The following is a 14030-nucleotide window of genomic DNA, read 5'->3' on the forward strand; positions in this document are numbered from 1 at the left end:
CATTTAGTGCTCCTCATTCAGTAAAATAGATGATTGTTTCTTTTTCTGCTCTTGCTCACTTGTATCCATCCAATTAGCTGTTTTTTCTTCCTTTTTTTTTTTAAGCCAAGCTCCGGTTGTGTTTTTACTCTTGGCATTAATCTTGATTTATTTTGATTATTTTTTTCAAGATTTTATAAGTTAACATAAGGGAGACAGGTTTTGCAATAACCCAGTTCACATTTGCGGGGGTGTAAGGGAGTTTAAAATCATTGCTTGAACATTCACTTCTCTCCCCCTGCTAAGTGAGGCTGAAAAGCTACCAACCATAAGCTCAGAGATGGAGAGAAATCTGACCATATGAATGATGTCCTTCAGCTCCTGGATTAAGTGAGGACATGTAAAGATAAGAAGCATGTGTAACAGATATGTTTCCGCCTAGCTAGCCCTATAACCAGAGAGGAGAAGTGTAGTGAAAAGGAGTCTAAAATAACAGCAATGAAAGGGCTGTCTTGTTACACTGGCCAAGACGAATGCTGTGGTTGGGGCAATCTCTTCAAGAGGCTTGAGAAGAGATTAAAAAAAAAAGTGTAAGAGAGTCTTCCTCTCCTCCAGCTTAATTGGATGACTGGAAATCTCTTTTGTGTGTGTGTTTGTGTGTGTTTGTCTTTATTTTCTTTTCTTGCATAGAACTAGCAGAGAAGGACAACTGCAACGGAAATAGCAAAGGCTAGCCAGGGCTTTCCTCCTCATCAGTAGGGACAGGTTGTGGAGGCTGAAGGGCATGAAGTGAGATGTGCTTGGAGGGACAAGGTTTGAACTGCATGTAGACAAACCATTTTTTACCATCGCCATTTGGATGCCATTTGCATTCACCTTATCTGTTCCAGAATGAAGCTGTATGCATCTAAAAAAACATATTGTGTTTGTCTAGTCAATACAAGTGACTGGAATTGCTCTTATCTTGAGGTGTAATATTTTCACAGAAAAATAAATTTGACCAACAAAAGCTTGTTATTAGCAGCAATAAAAAAGTGATTCACTCATCTAACACTTGAGCATGACTTAAGAATGGCACTTTAAACCGATCTGTTGAAAGACCCTTGGAAAAAGAAAATCACCATTCATCTTTGCACTTCTCTTGACTGAAGTTAGTTTAGGGATCATCTTTCTGAAGAAAAACAACCTCAGCATATAAACCACTTTGGTTAGTGTTTATCCAAGCCAAAGCATGAGGACACAATTTAGATGTACGTAAACGCTTAATTTCCTGGGGAGACAGTCCATATTTCAGGGAACAACAGAGGCAGTGAGGCACAATGGGCTTCAAACTGGCATTGGAACTCAAAAATGTTGCAAAAGTTTGAGTAGAATATGCAGTGTTACTCACAATATTTATTTCTGCAGCTATTTCTTCCACTGTGATAGAAGTTTTTTTTATTTGCAATAACACTAGAAAACAGATGAGGTAATAACAAAACAAAAACAAAATGAAAGCCAAACCAAACAACAACAGCAAAAAAGGAATAATCTGTACTTGTGCAGGCTCATCTGAAGGTTTGAGACTGTCCTCTCCTCGTTTTACAGGTGGGAAATCTGAACTGCTCCTGATATGTCCAGAGCTAGATGTGTCTCAGTGATGGAGTGAGAAGACTCCCACACGCCAATATTCATTACATTTTTAGTGACAGTTGCAGGCTGTCAGATTTCTTAGGCTGGAACACAACGGAGCAACCATTGTCTTCTCCAACAGTGAAAAGCCCTGCACTCAGAAAAAGCTTCATGAGAAATGTCTTTGTTTCCTCACAGCATTCATTTTGTACTGGGATATCACTGGGAGAAAGAGAGCCCAAAGTCCCTCAGTGACCAGAAGGAAACTTAGAAAACTTACCTTCCTTGCCTTAAAAAACCTGAGAGAAGGATCTGAGTGGAAACTGAAAGAGGAAATGTTTCAAATGAACTAGAATTATTTTTCAAAGGAAATTCTAAAGAGAATCTTATTGCAACAGTATCTCTTTAAGGGGAAAACATCCCTCAATTCAGTCTTTCATAGGAAGCAAAGTACAGCAGCATTAATAACACCTACTATGATTTTTAGACAAAAAGTGTATTTAAGATGTAAGTTTATTTCTGAAGAGATATCAACCGGAAAAGTGTCTTTTCTATCTCAATCTTTTCAGAGTATCAGCAGAAGCTGATGAGCATCAAGACCAAAAACCACTTCCAGATTTTGCCTCTATCTACTCTGTTTTAGGTTATAAGTTTTGAAAGCTGGACAGACAAAAATAAGGACAAGGAGGTATCAATGGAACCAGGAGCATTTGGGTGACTGCTGCTCGTTGGGTATTCATTCACTTGCTGGCATGCAAGTCCTCATGCAATGCTGATTGTCTTATTTTATAGCAGATTCATCTGCTGCATAGAAGTTATGCTAATGAACGGCTGTGGAATGTGATGTTGCTGTGGTCTCAACAGCTTCTGGCAGCAGGGGTGTCACACTGTAAGGTGATCATGACAGAGAAAATATCATGACAGTAAAATTATCATAAATGAGGTTGCTGCATGTAGGTGGATGTATATTTCTCATGTGTGTTTTAGACAGGACTGTAGGTACGTTTAAAGTTGTCTGGGGTACTTGTTTGTTTGTTTTAAATCTCTGACTTTCCCAGTAATATTCTTTATGGGGAGTCCCCTGTAAAATCCCAGCTCTTCAGAATAACACTTATTTGCCTGGACATTAATTATCTACAGGAATATTTGCCTTGTTCCTGCTTACACCCTACAGTACTCATCTGTGGGCTCTGAATCCACATCATGGCCTGTAGCTGTCTTTTTTTCGGAAGCTTTTGCATTGAAGCATATTAAAGAAAAATAAATATTTTAAAAAATCAAAACACATGATAAATCATATCATTTAAGTTTTGTTGTTCAGGTAAATTTCAAATCATGTGGGGAGCTGGCTGGCTGTTTCTCTGCATGATATGGCATTTAGTGTGAAAAAAACAAGTCAACAAGACCATCAGGAATCTTACTTCCAGGAAGCAATCTATTTTTAATATTACAAATGCTTTCCTGTTTTCTTTTGGCCAAGATTTCTCCAGTGCCTGTGAAAATCAAGGGTTTAAACATTTATTTTTTCCTTGGACACGGTATGCAATCAAGGAGAGAGATCAACATTTGTTATTTATTTTAAGAAAGTCTCTGCGCTACATCAGTGGGGCAGGACAACACTGATATGCTTTGTGGTTCACCAGTGTCACCCTTGTTCTAGGTGAAAAGCTACTGCTGCTAGAGGGCCTGCACACTGCTGTGCACCCAGTGTACGTGGGATGTATGTTCCAAGACTGCGGTCAGGATATCTACTGATCTTCAATTAGATTACCCATGTTATTATTTTTAGTTCTTATTGAATTGGACGCAAAGTGAGCTCAGAAAGAAACCATCAAATGGCTCCAACTGTGATCAGCGATAAACAATTTCTTTTTTTCACGCAGCAAAAAGCAGTGTAAACACAGTCTAGGCACGACCTGGTAAATATGCTTGTAATATAGCAAGAACATCCTTTTCAGATTCTTGTCCAGACTGCTGCCCCATGCAGGGTGCCTCCAGAGAGACTTCCCCAGGTTTTACGCAGTCTCCGTGGCAGCTGCAGCACAGTGTGTGGGGCCCTGGGAGCAGGGAGCAGTGGTTACGTGCATGGCTGCATGTAGAACAGATTCTTTTCTGGGACAGGTGGCTGATCGATGCATGGGTCCAGCATATACTAGGAGGAAAACCCAGTGATGGAGCTGATTGCTTTTGTGGGACACTAAATATCTACGAGAAAATTATATTCCCTCTTTCAGTTCCATAAGAATTTTAAAAGGTGAAACTAGCCAGCTTGCTGGTGCCAGAGCATGGCTTGGTCATTCCCTGATTTTGCTCTGCACAATACCTTTCACAGGAAGCAGACATCACAGTCATTTCTGAAAAGAGGTTAAATAGTTTAGCTGAAAATTGCTCAGATACTACACAAACTGTGTTGTAAAAATAGGCACTGCCTCTGGATTTGCCAGTGCATTATACTACTCCTGGCTGTTACTACAAATTCAGAAGCTGGAGTGCTGTCTGAATGGATTTTTTGTGTTGTCTTCTCTGTGCAGGGAGAAGTCTGGTTTTCAGCCTTTTTTTTTTTTTTCCCCTGTTTCTGAAACAAGATACATTTCTTATCTATTCTGAATGCAAAAGATGGCTTGGTTTTTGGTACCTCTTAGTCTCCACACTGCCTTGCATGTCTTGTCTTATAGTGTTTGCTATTTCTGTACATTATGTGCCTAGCAGTGAAATTACTAAAATTGTTCCTTATGCGAGACTTAACCATAAAGATGATTTTCATATTCTTAGATGCTTCTGTTTCTGCTCAATGTCCCTTCCCTTACACACCTCAGAGAGTGAGCTGTATTTGCAATGTTCCTTTCTCATCTGGTTTGTATCTATTTTTGTGACAATTTCTTTACTTTTGAAACTGAATGAGTGCCCTCGTCTAGGCACTCTAGTGATTGACTTCACTAGTTTCACAAACTGAATTTAACTGTTCTTTGGTTCTTCATATGTTGTAGTAAGTCATACTAGAACAGCTGATTCTCAGCAAGATGCAGAACTGAAGTTACTTGACTCAGTGATCTGCACCCATCTTCCTTGCTAACACCTGCTTCCTTTTCTGGCATACCACTACAACCGAAAAATAATGTAAGATGGCAAATTCCAGAGCCATTCTGAGCTGCTTGGCTTCCGTCCACTGACCTTGGTTCACAGGTTGAAGACAGCTGAATGCCTGTAAATCGGTTCATTGCCAGTTTATGCTGGAAATCCTTGGTAGATTTCTTATCCGCTTGGGGGTCCTCCAACAGTTCAGGTAGAGTCATCTGTTTCCCTCCCAGCCCAAAGCCTGCATGCCTTTGTCTTCATTCCCTGCTGTTGCCCTGCACTGCACAGATTGCCTATGAGGTAAAAGAGAATACCTTCTCTCTGCTATTTTTGTGAAGCCTTCAGATACAGTTCGAAACACTTTCACTAAACATCCAGTGGTTATCTGGTTTATTCTTTACATTTGTACATCATGGACCAATTTTAAGGTATCTGAGCACAACTTTTTTATTCTTAATTCAAGAGAATGACCAGGTCATCCATGAGAACCATTAACTTTCCATGAGAAACCAGTCACAATCTCTGACACTGACTAATAGCTGCTGAAGTTCAGGGCTCCCCAGAAAGACAAAATCAGGGAATAGAGTCAGGAATTACAGTTGTGTATCATCTTAGCAAACGCTTTATTTCTTTTTCCTGTTTTTTTCCTTTCCTTAATTAATATTGGAGGAGGTTAGTTCTTTTACCCAGAAGTCCTTCCTCAAATATATGTATCACAGAAACGTTAAGGTTGGAAAGGAACACTAAGATCATCTAGCCAACCATGCTTCCTCTCAGCTTAAATTCTGAGGGCACTAACATGAAAGTACAGTGTTTATTATTCCCATACTCTCATTTTAAGAACCTCTTACCTTTTTGCTACTTTTCTCCCACTATCAGTTCAAACAAGCAATGATTTCCTAGGACCCAGGAGTAAACATACAAGGTGAGCTATTTTAAAAAAAAAAAAAAAAAAAAAAAAGAATGCTTTGGTTAAAAGCTTCTGTCACCTCTTGTTTTGGGCAATGGCTTCTTCAACTGAACTGCCTAGAAAAGCTTTATATCATCTTTAGGTTTTTCTTCAAGGAAAAAAGTCAGGGAAGTTGTCAACATGTAATAAGATGTACCTTACTATCATTGACCTGGCCTCGACAAACATTGGACTTAAAAAGACTCAGATGTCACAGGCAATGTTCTATTCTCCGGAGCTCACCTGTGTGTGTAGCACCTAACAACCTCCAGAGATACTGTACTTTCAAACAAGAAATCGCCAAGCACTAGGTACACAAAACATTACTGGACAGTGCAGGTGCATTCCAAACTAAAATATACTGAAATATATGAGTTATTAAGCAATAACCTGTGTTTCTTCTTTTCACTGCTCAGGAACTTATATTGTAGATACAACCCAATTCTCTAGTCAATACCAAACGCTGACTCCCAGACTTGCAAAGATGCAGGCACTCATCATGGCAGGTTAATACAAAGTACTGCTCTGCACTGGCATTTATTAGTGTTTGTGGCTGGCATTCTCTGCTGCATTAACTTTTAGTTCCTTCACTTTCATTACCAGCAAATAGTGATTTTTTTTCCATAATTCGTAAAGGTGCAGCCAAGAAAAAAAATACACAAAACAACAAATGACCACTGGGCAGGAAATGAATCACCCTGTCTGTGAGCGTGCTGACTACAGATACTGCAAACATACAGAAACACTTTGAAAACTTTCCAAGGACAATGCTCTGTTAAAACTTTAACGTATATTCTGGGGATCTGGATGTATTATTACAAAGCTGTTTGAAAACAAACATACTAAGCACGCAGTAAAAAATCTGTGGATGTGTTTGGATGGAAACATTTGATCAGAACGGACTGAGAGATAGTATTCTCAAATAGCACTCTGTAGCCAGATATATGCTCTCTTTTCTATGAAGGACTCAGCAGGCTACTGAACAAGGGTGACATTAACTCTTGTCGTTAACTCTTCTTTTTCTGTACACTGCTATCTTGTCCAAAGGATGCTACAGTAACCTGCTGTCTTTGAAGAAAGAGAGATCTGTTCTGTCACAGAATATCTGACCATTTTTTTCCAAAAGGAAATGTAAGGGGTTTCTCCATGTCCTGCTGGGCTACATGGTGTTTTTCAGATCTTGTGTCTGTTCATTTGCCATTTGTCATCTTGACAGTTTACGTAATGTTTCTGACTTCATTTGCTTGATAGGATCCCACTTGCTCAAAAGGGCTGAAGAAACATTATTAGGATCAAAAGTTGTCTCTAAAACTTTTCAGTCTCCTTCACCCTTAAATTGAAGCAGGAACAGAAGACAAAATTTAAAGACAAGATGCAAATCATGGGCAAAACTCAGTTCTTAAGCATCCTCATTTACTCCGTTTCAGTCACGGGGAACACAAACAGTTCAGATAGGATCCATTGCTTCCCAGATTTTATATAATGTCATTAGCAGATATTGTGTTTGTTTCCTTATCTTTTTAGGTACGTGCAGAAGATGACTAAAAATCAAAAAAACTATTGACCTTTTGGAGAATTCTTCATTGTGATTTCTGTTTGAGTTGCCCAGATCTGGCCTGAATAATAGGTGACTCAAACAGGGGGGAAAAAAAGCCCAAAGTAAAACATCTGTGGTTAATTTCGAAAACATCATAACAAACAATATAATGTGAAAGTTCATGCAGCTTTATAAACCAGACCAAGCTCACTGTGTTTCTTCTTCAAACTGCAGCACAGAATTAGGTTGTTCACAGCCACTTGGCCTTCAGTTGGGTCTGCAGCTGGCTCGGCTGTCAAATGTGGAGGTGCTGGAAAGTTTGTTATTCAAAAAAAGTTGAAGGGGAGAAAAAACAGTAAGTAACAGCTGTTACTTAATCAAAAGAAAATTCAAATGGAGATATTTTGGCCACATTTCAGGCACAAGTATAGCAGCAAGAGTAAGGAAAATGCAGGTTTGGTGTTTAGCTCCAGATACAGAACAATCTCCCTTTCCCACTCAACTGAATGCTCCTCCATCCCATGGAATGAAGAGCACAGTGTCCTGCTCAGCCTGGATAGAGATGGCAAAGCAACATCACATAAACTCTCTGTCCAACTGACACCCTTGCCTACTTGGCAAGACACAATGACTATGGTGTCCCAAGGATCTCTGATAATTCCACTGCAACCAGCCTGGCTCTGCTAAAGAGCCACAGAGGATAATTCCCTCACTGTGGTAATTCGATATACATACAAGAATATCACGTATCACAACTTCTGGTCTTGCTCTGCTTCTGGGCCCTTTTTCTCCCTGTAAAGGTAAATTCAGCATAACCAAACCACCTTTCACCTGCTGCCTACTGATCTTCTGCAGGTCTTATATTCTCAGGTGAAATTCATCCTGGTGAACTGAATCATCTAAGACCAAGGTAGCAAAGCAGGGTCTTGTCTTTATCAATTATACTGCTTTCAGCTCATGGAAATTTAAAAAAAGGCTAGTAACAAACATACTTTCATCTGATGATGTCTCTGCTATGCCTTGTGGAGTACTGTGTCCAGTCCTGGGTCCTGCAGCAGAAGAAGGATGCGGACATGCTAGAGTGGGTCCAGAGAAGGGCCACAAAGACAATCACAATGCTGGAGCATATCTCCTTCGAAGAAAGGATGAGGGAATCGGGCCTGTTTTGCTTGAAGAAGAGAAGGCTCCAGGAAGACTTCATTGTGGCCTTTCAGTACTTGAAGGGAGCTTATAAAAAGGAGGAGAACCAACCTTTTGTATGGTGTAATAGTAATAGGAGAAGGGGGAATGGCTTTCAACTAACTAAAAGAGTGAAAAATTAGATTAGATGTTAGAGGGATATTCTTTACTCAGAGGGTAGTGAGGCACTGGAACAGACTGCCCAGAGGAGCAATGGATGCCTGGAGGTGCTCAAGACCAGGCTGGATGGAGCCATGCGCAGCCTGATCTGATGGGTGGCAACCAGCGCATGGCAGGGGATTGGAACTGGGTGGGCTTTAAGGTCCCTTCCAGCCCAAACCATCCTATGATTCTGTGATTCTATATTGATATGCAAACAGGCCAGTGTACAGCTTTTGGATGTAGGGGTTGTGTCTCACTTGCCATTATGTACAGTGTTTGCTTTCTGCTAAGTAATCCTACCCTGCTTCTAAGCATTGAAACATAAATGCAAAATAGTAAACGAGGCTAATAAATGGGACCAACAACTCTCTATCATCTGCTTCACATTTTTCTTCCACAGCATCAAGGGGAATGGGCTGGGCCTTTATCCTGTAGTGACAAAACTGCAGTTTCACAGGATAGCACAAGAACCTAACTGAGTACTCCAGGAAATGTATAGCTATATACTATTTCTAGAAATATAGAACTATTTCCTGGTGCAGGAAGAAGTTCATAGTGCTGTATATGGGATTACAGACTATAGCTGAGATCCAAGGAAGAGGCATTGGATATTTATTAACTAGTGGAATCTTTAAACAACAGCACTGTGGAGAGTACTAATCATAGAATCATAGAATCATTCTCCTATCACATCCCCCACAAGAGCATGCTCTATATCTAGACTAGAATCTGGTACTCTCAGCAGGGATTTCCCAGCTGGTAATGCAAAAAGAGGAGATGGTAGGTGGATAGGAGGTGACAAATGTAAGCAAGTACCTACTTAAAGAGAATCATCTGACAAGAAAAGAGGGGAATAAATGAAGTACTCTCTCTCCTGAAATTCATGTTTATGATGCTGAAGAACACTACGAAGCAGTTGCAACAGTTCAACGCTATTGCACACTGCTCTCCTGCCCAGCTTTGTGCAGCCTCCTTCTTCACTCACATTTCTCCTGGCCTATTATTACGCCTTTTCTTCTCACTGATATACAGCATGAAGCCTTGAAAATGGGAAAACAGATTAAATATGGTGCGCCAAAAAAGAGAAACTAATAACAGCTCTCATAGAGAAGTAACAAAGGAAAAAGAGTGTAAGGGAAAGTGATCTTTCCTAGCAGTAGTTTTCAGCATAGATTGATAAACACATATTCCTACTGGGAAACCAACAGAAATATGGAAAGCGAACTGGAAATGACAAAAAAAAAAAAAAAAAAAAAAAAAGGCTATTTTTTAATGGTTTACTGAAACTTGCTGAGATAAAAGAAGCAATCTCCGTGCCAAGTGAAACCAAATCCTGAATCTGAGCTCTTCTCCTCTGACAACCCGCTACCTTCATGTTAACAGATTTCTGAGCACTGATGCTGTACAACAGAAAAAAAAAAAAAAAATAGAAGGCTCTCTGAATTCAGTAGCTCTCCTTTAGCCTCTCTGATATAAACACACTTACGTTCCCTACACTGGTACTATATTCAGCTTCCCTAATTTTCTTGTACCACATCAGCTCACTGCTGGTTCACTGAACTCAAATCGCATTAGTTCCTCTTAATGTTACCTTCTTCCAGTGCTGTATAAGCAGTTCCATGAGTTCCAAGTCATCCACGCACTTTAACTCTAGTAAAACAAAGGAAGCAGCTCCAGCACAGCAGGCTTTTCTCGGAGTTGCAGAGCCATCTAGTGTCTGAAGGAAAATTTTTCCATACATACCTTTTCTATTTATTCTTGATTCTCCAATCGTTTCCCTATTCCATTTGTTCAAGATTTTATCACAGTTTCTCAGGGTCGCTTCTGTTCTCTACATTACCTTCTTTTCTCTTCCTTCCTTTTTTAGTCTTTAAGAGTCTTTGGATGTGAAAGAACTGCCTCACCATACTGACTGCCTCATCCTTGGTAAAAAATTATGGTACATTCAACTTTGTATTTTCTCTATTGCTTACTTCTTCAGAATATAAAAGCTGTAGAAACAGGAAACAAGGAAATAAAGAGACGTAGGTGAGCTAAGATCCTTCTTTTTTCTGACATTCTGCAGTATCTAAGGAGTAGCCTGTAGAGAGGACATCTGATAGTAGATTGTTGTTTATTCTGTCCTACAATACCCAGAGCAGCCCTGTTCCAAATGTAAGAGTTTCATACTCTCTCTGGACACATTTTCCCTTGTGCTTATTCATTTTTACTTGGGCAATTTTCTCTGCAGTCTGGCTTCTGCTTGTTTCTTGTAAATTTATGGTTTTTTGTTTGTTTTTTTTCCCCCGCCCTACTGATTGCAGAAAAAATTGATAAAAGCTGTCTTACAGTAACTTCTATCAAACAGTGGAGATGCCTTTTCCCTTGCTTTTTCTGTCTATTGGATCTATAAAATTTCATTTGAAGAATAATGAGAAGTTTGGAGCTGGAAAGCATCCTTATTTCAAACCTGCATTACTGATAATGTGTTTTGTTTGTATGTATGGTGCTGTATGCTATTCAACATGATCTGCAACAGAGAGATAGCTCTATTTTAAGCAAGACAGGGTGTCAAAGAGATGACTTTGATATCAATTCCAGATAGAGTAGGTTTCAGAAATGCACTTTGGAAGCGATGAGGAAGTAAAGAACAGGGCAAACATGCAGAGCTGAAAGGACCCAATGACAGGGTGCACACTGTTACATACACACATGAATATCCATGTTAAATAAAGAGCAGCATTTATCACTCATTCTTTTGTTACGCATCTGGAAATACCAGGTTCAACAGGATTTTGAAAGACAATCTGGCAGAAGGTGGATAACTTTGATTTCCACTGGAATGGTTTATTTTTAGGCTGGTTTCTTAAGAAATAAAGTATGTGTGATCCCACTGTCTGTCTCCCACTAATAACTTCTGAAGCTGGTCAGTTCTGATGGAAGGCCAGAAATTGCAAAGATAGGAAATTTCTGCATATTCCATGAAAGTCAGTTGGTGGGTAGTAGAAAGAGAACTAAGTGAATATTCTTGTGGAGAGACAAGTCATCTGATGAAGAAGGCTATTCTTATTATGTTTGGCTTACAAGAAGTTTGTAGGTGCTGGACGGCCAATAAATAAACAAGCGTGTACCCACTGCAGACCCAGCCACAGCACAGCACTGGCATATTGGGTCATCTTTGTCCAGCTGCTGGCCAGGATGACAGCATAGAGATGATGGCACTGGAAAGCAGAAGATTTGCACATAGGAGTATGAATGATTGTCACTGTTGCTGGTGAATGGAAGATGCTGGACATACACTTGACAGGAAGCTAAGTTTTGTCAGCTCAGTGTTTGTGGTAGCATGGTATCGGAGGGTTACCTAAACATTTATTTCACCTTCTCTTACTTTCTCCCTCTTTCCTTCTTTTCTAAATCCCTTCTGAAAACATACCACAAATACCATACTTTCTCACCACTCACAGCACTGCTGGCCAGAGCCATGGCTGCTTTGCATCAGGGTTTCCAAGACAACGCCTGTGATTTGCACTACTGCCCTTGATTTGTAGCTTCACAGATACTTCCTCAAAGTTTAATACATTTTGTACACCAACAGCCCATTCTTTGGCAGTATTTATTTAGGAAGTATTTGAGTCTCCAAATGTTATGCTAGATCCCATGAAATGATGTAAATAAGAAACCTGCTTACTCCCATGCAATGATGTAAATAAGAAACCTGCTTACTCCACTTTTCCAACAAATGGCATTACTTATTCAAATAAAATATCATTTCAAGGTGGACAACTGCCTCAGCAGAGTGCAGAAATGGGCAAAACCAGGGTGTTTTGCACATATGTCCACTGGAGGACTCCCTTGATGCATGGTGAGACTACTGCTGCAGCAGTGAAAGATCAGCAGGAGTGCTGGATTTGTGGAAACTCATATCACCAGCTTTCTGGCATAAGAAGCAGCAAGCCAAAGGCAAAAGGATACTCATGGTAGCAAAAGAAAGCTAGGAGTCATGTTCATACGGAATTTTGGAGCTGATTTTCATTTCCATGACACTAAAGTTGATGTGAATGGACAAAACGTGGAACGAACAAAGATAATTCTTGTTCAAATCTACCCAAACTTTGCTAAGGTTGTTTGGCATTGTATTTGCCCAACAGTAGGATTATCTTTCCGACTTATGTTTCTTGGTGCACCTTTTCAAAAAAGATTGGTCATATTACAAAATTCTACCTTATAAATATGATATGGAAGAAATAGAGAAAAGAAACCATGCCCCTGAATAAAACAGCTCTATTAACAAACACTACAAAGAAGTGGAAAAAATACTGCTGCTAATGGAGCATCTATTTTTCTGTACTGGTATGTGTTACACTTACAAACAAGTTTTACCACCTGAACATTCCTTGTCTCCTTGTTTTTTCTGAGCAAAGAGGATGCCTGTTCAGGTGAGTAGAACAGCTGTGTTTGGGGAACCTACTGCAGCAGAAGCTGATCCACCTCTACCATTTCCAAGATACTTCTCCCTTGGTCACTTCTCTTTCATTCTCCTCTTTTCTCCTTTTTTCCTTTGAAAGACATTTCTGTTGTACTTTCATTTAAAGAAGAGATGGTGAGCAGCAGTATAACACATTGTATGCATGTGACAACAAAATGTGCACAATACATCAGTTTTGCCACAGTCTGGTCTGTGGCACAGGCAAAGCCAAACTGAACAGGACACAGAAAATTGGACTTGGTGCAGTCCTATTTTTTTTTTTCTTGTTGGAAAACAAATATCATTAAAGCTGTCACTACAACAACAGTCTTCAGTGTGAGTAAGCACAAGAAGAATTACTCTATCAAACTCTATCTTTCAATACTTCATCTCCCCGCCTTGCAGGTTTGGTGTTTTTGCCTGTTTTTGTGGATTCCTGTCTCATCTGGTCAGGATAAGGTAGAGAAGGCGTTATTATATCCTCTTTTTCCGGAGCCTAACTTTAACATACTGCTGAAGAAAGACCAGAAAGCAAACTTCAAGACCACAAAATGAGGTTAAACTGCAGGGCTGTTATCTGTGAAATGTACATGAAGAGTTGTTGCAAGTTTGAGAGAAGTGTATGGATTGTTGCAAGAAGATAACAACAACAACAAACACTATTTTCACTCTTATTCTTTTCTATCCTGTGACAAACTGGAGGGAAGTATAAGTAAACAATGTAAAATTTCTGCAAATCCAGTACATTCAGTACCCTTTCTCTTCAGTATCTAAAGGTGGCTGTAGGAAAGAAGGGGACAAGCTCTTTAGCAGGGTCTGTTGCGACAGGACAAGGGGAAACGGTTTCAAACTAAAAGAGGGGAGATTTAGACTGGATAAAAGGAAAACATTTTTTTTTCACTAAGTGCAATGAGGTACTGGCACAGGTTGCCCAGAGAGCTGGTGGAAGCCCTGTCCCTGGAGACACTCTAGGTCCCACCAGACAGGACTCTGAGCAACCTGATCTAGCTCTCAGTGTTCCTGTTCACTGCAGGGGAATTAGACTAGATGACCTTTAAAGCAGCTTTCCACCTCAGAGGGTTCTATGTTTCTAC

Source organism: Lagopus muta, chromosome 4, assembly GCF_023343835.1.
Source record: "Lagopus muta isolate bLagMut1 chromosome 4, bLagMut1 primary, whole genome shotgun sequence".
Taxonomy (NCBI): domain Eukaryota; kingdom Metazoa; phylum Chordata; class Aves; order Galliformes; family Phasianidae; genus Lagopus; species Lagopus muta.